The sequence below is a fragment of the Salvelinus sp. IW2-2015 genome, linkage group LG13 (genome assembly GCF_002910315.2).
Source record: "Salvelinus sp. IW2-2015 linkage group LG13, ASM291031v2, whole genome shotgun sequence".
Taxonomy (NCBI): Eukaryota; Metazoa; Chordata; class Actinopteri; order Salmoniformes; family Salmonidae; genus Salvelinus; species Salvelinus sp. IW2-2015.
Window position 1 is genome coordinate 28,753,756 of NC_036853.1, and position 8,227 is coordinate 28,761,982.

The following is an 8,227-nucleotide window of genomic DNA, read 5'->3' on the forward strand; positions in this document are numbered from 1 at the left end:
TATATAAAACACCCTCTCTTTGTTTAACGTTTGATCAGTTATTTGTAGTTGTTGAAATACAGTACCATTGTTTGCAACAGATTAAACATGGATGCTTACATACTGCCTACCACATCACAACCTGACTATTGACAAACTAGTGAAATGTTTCACTGAATCCGAATTATCTAAAACATTGACAATGTTTAAAACTATTGTACTTTTGATACTAGCCGCCTCGTCCCCCAGCCGGTTTTGACGCATGTTGAAGGGCAGGCTGGAGTTCTTTGCCAGGACATAGGCTATGTCCTGGGCCCCGACCCCAGAATGTTGTTGTCGTAGACAGTGAGGCTCTCCAGCTTGCTCCTGTTTAGTTTCATTAAAACATAATGAATATACAATAATGACAAGAGAAAACGTGATAAAAGGGTACACATGTGCAGGTGAGGTCGGCAACCTGACAAAATCTCACCTGTTGAGCAGCTTGCCCGGGCACCACGGCCCCCATTGAGGTTGTGGGGGAAGTTGAGCTACCTGAGGGTGATTCAGGAGGGTGTTCACCAGTTGACGACACTGCTTGTCGTCCACTTTGCTTTGGTGGATCCTCAGCACCTGCGACGATAGCGCAGATTATGGGATTAAAATCAGTCTCAACAGTCTCAAGAGCAGGGAGGCTTGGCAGATATGTTTATGTGGCAATAATGCATACTGTAGCTTTAAGTTAACCTGCCCAGATGTTTAAAAATATATAAAATAAATCAAGCTGGAATCAAATTGAATTATTTCCTCTAATACAACAAATTACAAATATGTGATGTTGTGGTTTATTATAAAATGCCATCTAGCCAATAATCAATGAATCCCTGTGCTGTGGCATTTGTTTCACCACATTTGAAACAGAATCTTTGTTACTGAGTGCATGGCACAGAGCAGAAAAAAGTGCTTCAGACAATCATCCTGTAAAGGAAAGTAGAGCGACTAAGCTAAAATGCACCATGCCAGTGAACACTGAAAGGGAGTATCGCGGATGATTAACTCAGAGGTTCCTCTCAAAGTTCATGCCACAGCCCTTGACCCGGTAGACCACATGCAACTCCTCCAGGTGGCTCAGCTTCTCCAGCAGGATGCCAAAGTCAAAGTGGTCCATGGATGGCCAGTCCATGCCCATGTTGCTGGCTGAGTCTGGGCTGTTGTCCTCTTCTGACTTCTGGAGGTCCTTAATGGGCGGCAGCAGCTGCGAGACATCCAGCCAGCACAGAGGCACCATGCCCAGCACCGTCTTAGGGTCGGTCACGTCGAGGATGAGGAGCTCAATGATCTTCTCCAGGTGACTCGAAGAACATGCGTTTCCAGCTGTGGCAACTATGAGGAGAAGTCGCACAGGCCCCTGTGCCGTTTGCAGTAGCCGTCGTCGCGGATCAGGTTGGCGGCCACCTGCAGAGGCATGGAGGGAGAGAGCTTCTCCAGGACATAGTCTTGGTGGCTGTGAAGAAGTTGGAGGACGGGCCTCTCTGTGACAAAGGTATAAAGAGGTTGTGATCTGTGACGACCCTCCCACTGTCTTCCGAATTCTCTCTCTCGGGTCTTGTTTTCCTTAATAGGATGTTGGTGGGCGGAGCCGGGAAGGTCGTCTACGAAATGGGACACACCTGGGCTCGGGTGTGTCCTAGGGATAAATACACCTTTCCCCCCCATACATTGAAGCGACTCTCCAATCTGACATGCTGTTGTTTTTGGTTGTGGCATTTTGGGTCTGCTTTGTGTTCATTTGTTTTGGCACCTCTCCACACCCCTCATTATCACCATCTATGCACGCATCCACTCACTTACACACACACACTAGTTACTTGGCTATAGTTGACTTTATTTAATAAATATGTCTTGTTGTAACGACATTCTAATTCCTCCTCCTCCTCGGACGAGGAGAGGAGAGAGGGATCGGAAGACCAATTTGCAGCGAGGTATGATGACATGATATACTTTATTCACAAGACGAAACTAAACACACGAAGAACACTTGATAATTTTACAAAACAACAAAACGACGTAGACAGACCTGAACGAGAGAACTTACATAAAACATGAATAACGCACGAACAGGAACAGACTACATATACTAACGACAACGAAACAGTCCCGTATGGTGCGAACATACACTGACACGGAAGACAACCACCCACAAACAAACAGTGTGAAACAGCCAACCTATATATGGTTCTCAATCAGAGGAAAACGTCAAACACCTGTCTCTGATTGAGAACCATATAAGGCTAATTTCAAGTGACCTAAACAAGAAACACAAAACATATAATGCCCACCCCAACTCACGCCCTGACCAACTAAACACATACAAAAAATAACATAAAACAGGTCAGGAACGTGACACTTGTTTTTTCTTTATCTCTGCGTTGTCACGAGCCGGTTCGTAACAAGTGGGGTCTCGTCTGGGATTATAAGGTTGGTTCCTAAAAATGTTGGCGTATAGTATTTTGTTGCATTATGATGGGTTAATTCTAATTGGGATGCACTTTGGTTGATATCTGATTATAAGTGTTTGGCATAGTGCCTCGGATTTTGGTTGTTCGGTGACGTCATCAAACAGGTGCGTTGCATAAAAGTATGCCAGTAGGCCTCATACTAGTGTCGTTAGGCTAACTGGTATGAGTATTGTGTTTGGGAGAAAATGTGTAGTTAGTGTTTGATAAACTCTGTAGGTGCTTAGTTTGCATCTTTTGTTATTTTTTTAGTTGTGCTGTTTGGTAGGCCCAGTGTTGGTTCCCTTTGTTAGTTTGTTTGGTAAACTTGCCACTGTGGTGGATAGTTGGTTGTGTGCTACGTTGGAGAGTGTGACATTGGTTAGTTTCAAGGCCCCTGCCCAGGCTGGAAACTCTTGCTCTATTCGCTGTTGGGACATCGGTCTGTGGTGGTGAGTACGGTYGGATGTGTACCTCAGTGGGGAGATTTGGGTAGGGTAGTGCTATTTTTATTTTTTTATTTTTTATTTTACCATTATTTTACCAGGTAAGTTGACTGAGAACACGTTCTCATTTGCAGCAACGACCTGGGGAATAGTTACAGGGGAGAGGAGGGGGATGAATGAGCCAATTGTAAACTGGGGATTAGATTATTAGGTGACCGTGATGGTTGAGGGCCAGATTGGGAATTTAGCCAGGACACCGGGTTAACACCCCTACTCTTACGATAAGGGGATCTTTAATGACCTCAGAGAGTCAGGACACCCGTTTAACGTCCCATCCGAAAGACGGCACCCTACACAGAGCAGTGTCCCCAATCACTGCCCTGGGGCATTGGGATCTTTGTTTAGACCAGAGGAAAGAGTGCCTCCTACTGGCCCTCCAACACCACTTCCAGCAGCACCTGGTCTCCCATCCAGGGACTGACCAGGACCAACCCTGCTTAGCTTCAGAAGCAAGCCAGCAGTGGTATTTGCTACCTGTAGCTACAGCCTTTCTTTTCCCGTTAGGGTTAGCGACTCATTCCACTTTGGAATACGTTGGGCATGGTTATTTTGTTTGTTATGTTTGGACGAAGCAGTTGTCTCGGAGGCACATCTGTGGCTCGGGGGGGAATCCGCCATCATGCTGTTTTTTTTCCTTCCATGCCAGTGGGCTACTATGTGTAATTACCCACTGCGAATCCACACGAAGACTAGGGTTGAGTTTTTGTAGGATTTGGTGAAGCTCCATCTCTCTCCTGCGGTGCCCAGCGCTTCTCTTGTGGTCCGGTCTGGTGTGCTCAGCAGAGGGGCAGTGGGATTTTTTTTGCAGTTACTTGTGACTATGGCGTCTAAAGTAGACAAGTTCATTCGCATTCCATCAGAGGAACTGTTAGAATATGTACTAAAGAACAGCTGTTGAAGATCGCTGAATACTACCAGGTTGAAATTAGTGATAAACGTCCAATTATATTAGGTTGATATTGAAGGCCAATCTGATGGAGTGATATACTCGTAGGTACCACTAGGGCAGCCTCTGTAACAGCCTCTGTAACAGATCAAATAAACTGAATTGATTTAATTGACTGACAATTGACTGAATAAATTACATACAATATGTAGAACAAAACATACATTCAAAGTTTCTCACCATGTGTTGCAGGCAGAGGTTGGATAAAAGGGGCACTACTGCGAGGGACAACTCTGGATCTTTTGCAATGATCCTGCACATGTTCCTTGGATCTACAGCCCAAGGGGACTTTGACATTTGCAGTCATATTAGGGATATTTATGAATTACCTGTTCAATATGAGAAACATTTTTTACTGAATTTAACCAGAGGACAGGTTCTGCATATGAAATGTAGCTCAATAATGGACTAAATGAGCCTAATGTTACTTATAGTCCAAGGACCTTACATGTTCTGTTTAGAGGTGAATTGGCTATGACAGCCAAAAACGCCCAAAACATTAATCGATTCTCCATTGCAGAACGGTTCTAGAAACAAAAAGCCCTCTACTTTCATATCAAACAAATTTTTCAAATGCTAAATATACTCACTGTTAACCGGTTATAAAACAGTTGTAGCCGACAGTATTTTTCAGTGACAACATGTTTGTGGTGTCCATCTTCCATTTACAAAACAGGTGTTCGGAGACGCAAATAGCTAATTATCACTGTCTTCCGTCTGTTTTCCGTAAACAAGCACTGTAACATGGAAATACAGTGCATTCGTAAAGTATTCAGACTCCTTCACTTTATCCACATTTTGTTACAGTAGCCTTATTCTAAAATGTACATTATAAAAATAAATCCTCAATCTACACACAATACCCTGTAATGACAAAGAAAAAAAAGGTTTGTAAAAATGTTGGCAAATGTATTCAAAATAAACTTAAATATCACATTTACAGAGGTATTCAGACCCTTTACTCAGTACTTTGTTGAAGCACCTTAGGAAGTGATTATAGCCTCAAGTCTTCTTGGGTATGACGTTACAAGTTTGGCACACCTGTTTTTGGAGAGTTTCTCCCATTCTTCTCTGCAGATCATCAAGCTGTCAGGTTGGGAGCGTCGCTGCACAGCTATTTTCAGGTCTCTCTAGAGATGTTTGATCGGGTTCAAGTACGGGCTCTGGCTGGGACACTCAAGGACATTGAGACTTGTCCCGGAGCCACTACTGCGTTGTCTTGGCTGTGTGCTTAGGGTCGTTGTCCTGTTTGAAGGTGAACCTTTGCCCCAGTCTGAGGTCCTGAGCGCCCTGGTGCAGGTCTTCATCAAGGAACTCTACTTTGCACCGTTTATCTTTCCCTCAATCCTGACCAGTCTCTCAGTCCCTGCTGCTGAAAAAGATCCCCACAGGATGATGCTGCCAACATGCTTCACCGTAAGGATGGTGCCAGGTTTCCTCCAGACCTGATGCTTGGCATTTTGGCCAAAGAGTTCAATCTTGGTTTCATCAGACCAGATAATCTTGTTTCTCATAGAGTCCTTTAGGTGACTTTTGGCAAACTCCAAGCATGTTGTCATGTGCCTTTGACTGAGGAGTGGCTTCCGTCTGGCCACTACCATAAAGGCCTGATTGGTGGAGTTGTGCAGAGATCGTATGGTTGTACTTCTGGAAGGTTCTCCCAATTCCACAGAGGAACCATGGAGCTCTGTCAGAGTGACCTTAGGGTTCTTGGTCACCTCCCTGACCAAGAACCTTCTCCCCCGATTGCGCAGTTTGGCCGGGCGGCCAGCTCTAGGAAGAGTCTTGGTTGTTCCAAACTTCATCCATTTAGGAATGATGGAGGCCACTGTGTTCTTGGGGACCTTCAATGCTGCAGAATTTTTTTGGTACCCTTCCGCAGATCTGTGCCTTGACACAATCCTATCTCAGAGCTCTACGGACAATTCCTTCAACCTCATGGCTTGGTTTTTGCTCTGACATGCACTGTCAACTGTGGGACCTCATATAGACAGGTGTGTGCCCTTCCAAATCATGTCCAATCAATTGAATTTACCACAGGTGGACTCCAATGAAGTTGTAGAAACATTTTAAGGATGATCAATGGAAACAGGATGCACCTGAGCTCAATTTCGAGTCTCATAGCAAAGGGTCTAAATTCTCATTTAAAAAAAGGTGTCTCTGTTTTTTTTTTTAAGTGATACATTTTCGCTTTATCATTATGGGTTTGTGTGTAGATTGAGGGAAAAAATGTATTTAATCCATTTTAGAATAAGGCTATAACGTAACAAAAAATGGAAAAAGGTTAGGGGTCTGAAYACTWTCCGAATGCACWGTATGTGTAATTTGTTTTTGTATTTCTCGCTAATATGAAAGATACATTTCTTGTTTCCAAATCTGTAGCAAGCGATGCGTTTTAACGTTCAGAACGAGTGTCGAGGCTCTTAAGAAAACTCTCCCAGCCAGAAGATACTATCGTCAATAGGCACTAAAGGTAGTTAGCTACCGTCTAAGAATGGGTTCAATGAAATGTAATGCTACGGTGAGTATGCAAACACACCGTAATCAAAATTAGTAGCTATTCTACTGCCCCAATTATGACATATCCTATGTATAGAGCAATGTGGGGTAAAAGTCCCCCCCAAGAACAATGCCCAATTACTGACACAAAAAAGCTAAGTTTGGTAAAAATGTGGTATGTGGATGATGGTCATGCTTAGGCAAACAAACTATGAGGCCAAAAAAGTGTCTACAGTTGACACTTTTTTAGTTCATGACATGTTTTCAGAAAATGTGTTTTCCCAAGAACTGGGGTAACTGCTGGATCATTAGCTTATTTAAAATGTATATCTGTGGATCAAGAGGCTTCTGAGGGAACAACTGCTCATAAAAATGGCAAGAACGGAGCACATGGAATAGCATCAAAATACCTGGAAACCATGTGTTTGATGTACACTACCGTTCAAAAGTTTGGGGTCACTTAGAAATGTCCTTGTTTTTGAAAGAAAAGCTCATTTTTTGTCCTTTAGACATTTGTTAATGTTGTAAATGATTATTGTAGCTGGAAACAGTAGATCTTTTATGGAATATCTACATAGGTGTACAGAGGCCCATTATCAGCAACCATCACTCCTGTGTTCCAATCGCACGTTGTGTTAGCTAATCCAAGTTTATAATTTTAAAAGGCAAATGAATAATTAATAAACCCTTTTGCCATTATGTTAGCACAGCTGAAAACTGTTGTTCTGATTAAAGAAACTGGCCTTCTTTAGACTAGTTGATATCTGGGGCATCAGCATTTGTGGGTTTGATTACAGGCTCAAAATGGCCAGAAACAAAGACCTTTCTTCAGAAACTGAAGATCTCGTACAACGCTGTTTACTGCTCCCTTCACAGAACAGCACAAACTGGCTCTAACCAGAATAGAAAGAGTGGGAGGCCCCAGTGCACAACTGAGCAAGAGGACAAGTACATTAGTGTCTAGTTTGAGAAACAGACCCCCAAGTTCTCAACTTACAGCATCATTAAATAGTACCCACAAAACACCATCTCAACGTCAACCGTGAAGAGGCGACTCCGGGATGCTGGCCTTCTAGGCAGAGTTGCAAAGAAAAAGCCATCTCTCAGACTGGCTAATAAAAAAAAAGATTAAGATGGGCAAAAGAACAGACACCGGACAGAGGAACTCTGCCTAGAAGGCGAGCATCCCTGAGTCGCCTCTTCACTGTTGATGTTGAGACTGGTGTTTTGCAGGAACTATTTTAATGAAGCTGCCAGTTGAGGAGCTTCTGTTTCTCAAATTACTATGTCAGATATAGAGTTGAAATGTATTCAATTTTGAGTTTGCATCACAATATTACACTTTATATATAGTACCAGTGAAACGTTTGGACACACCTACTCATTCAAGGGTTTTTCATTATTTTTACTCTTTTCTACATTGTAGAATAAGTGAAGACATCAAAACTAGGAATAACACATGAAACATGTAGTAACCAAAAAAAAAAAGTATTAAACAAATCAAAATATATTTTATATTTGAGGTTCTTCAAAGTAGCCACCCTTTGCCTTGACAGCTTTGCCCACTCTTGGCAATCTCTCAACCAGCATCACTTGGAATGTTTTTACAACAGTCTTGAAGGAGTTCCCACATATGCTGAGCACTTGTTGGCTGCTTTACCTCCACTCTGCAGTCCAACCCATCCCAAACCATCTCAATTGGGTTGAGGTTGGTTGATTGTGGAGGCCAGGTCATATGATGCAGCACCATCCTTCTTGGTCAAATAGCCCTTACACAGCCTGGAGGTGTGTTTTGGGTCATTACCCTGTTGGAAAACAAATAA

The 8,227-nt window shown here is 43.0% G+C and overlaps 1 pseudogene; it reads right to left on the reverse strand.

Annotated features, from left to right (window-relative positions):
- Positions 1–1,015: 1,015 nt before the first annotated feature.
- On the reverse strand, positions 1,016–4,166 carry LOC111971214 (dynein regulatory complex subunit 5-like; annotated as a pseudogene).
- Positions 4,167–8,227: the final 4,061 nt, after the last annotated feature.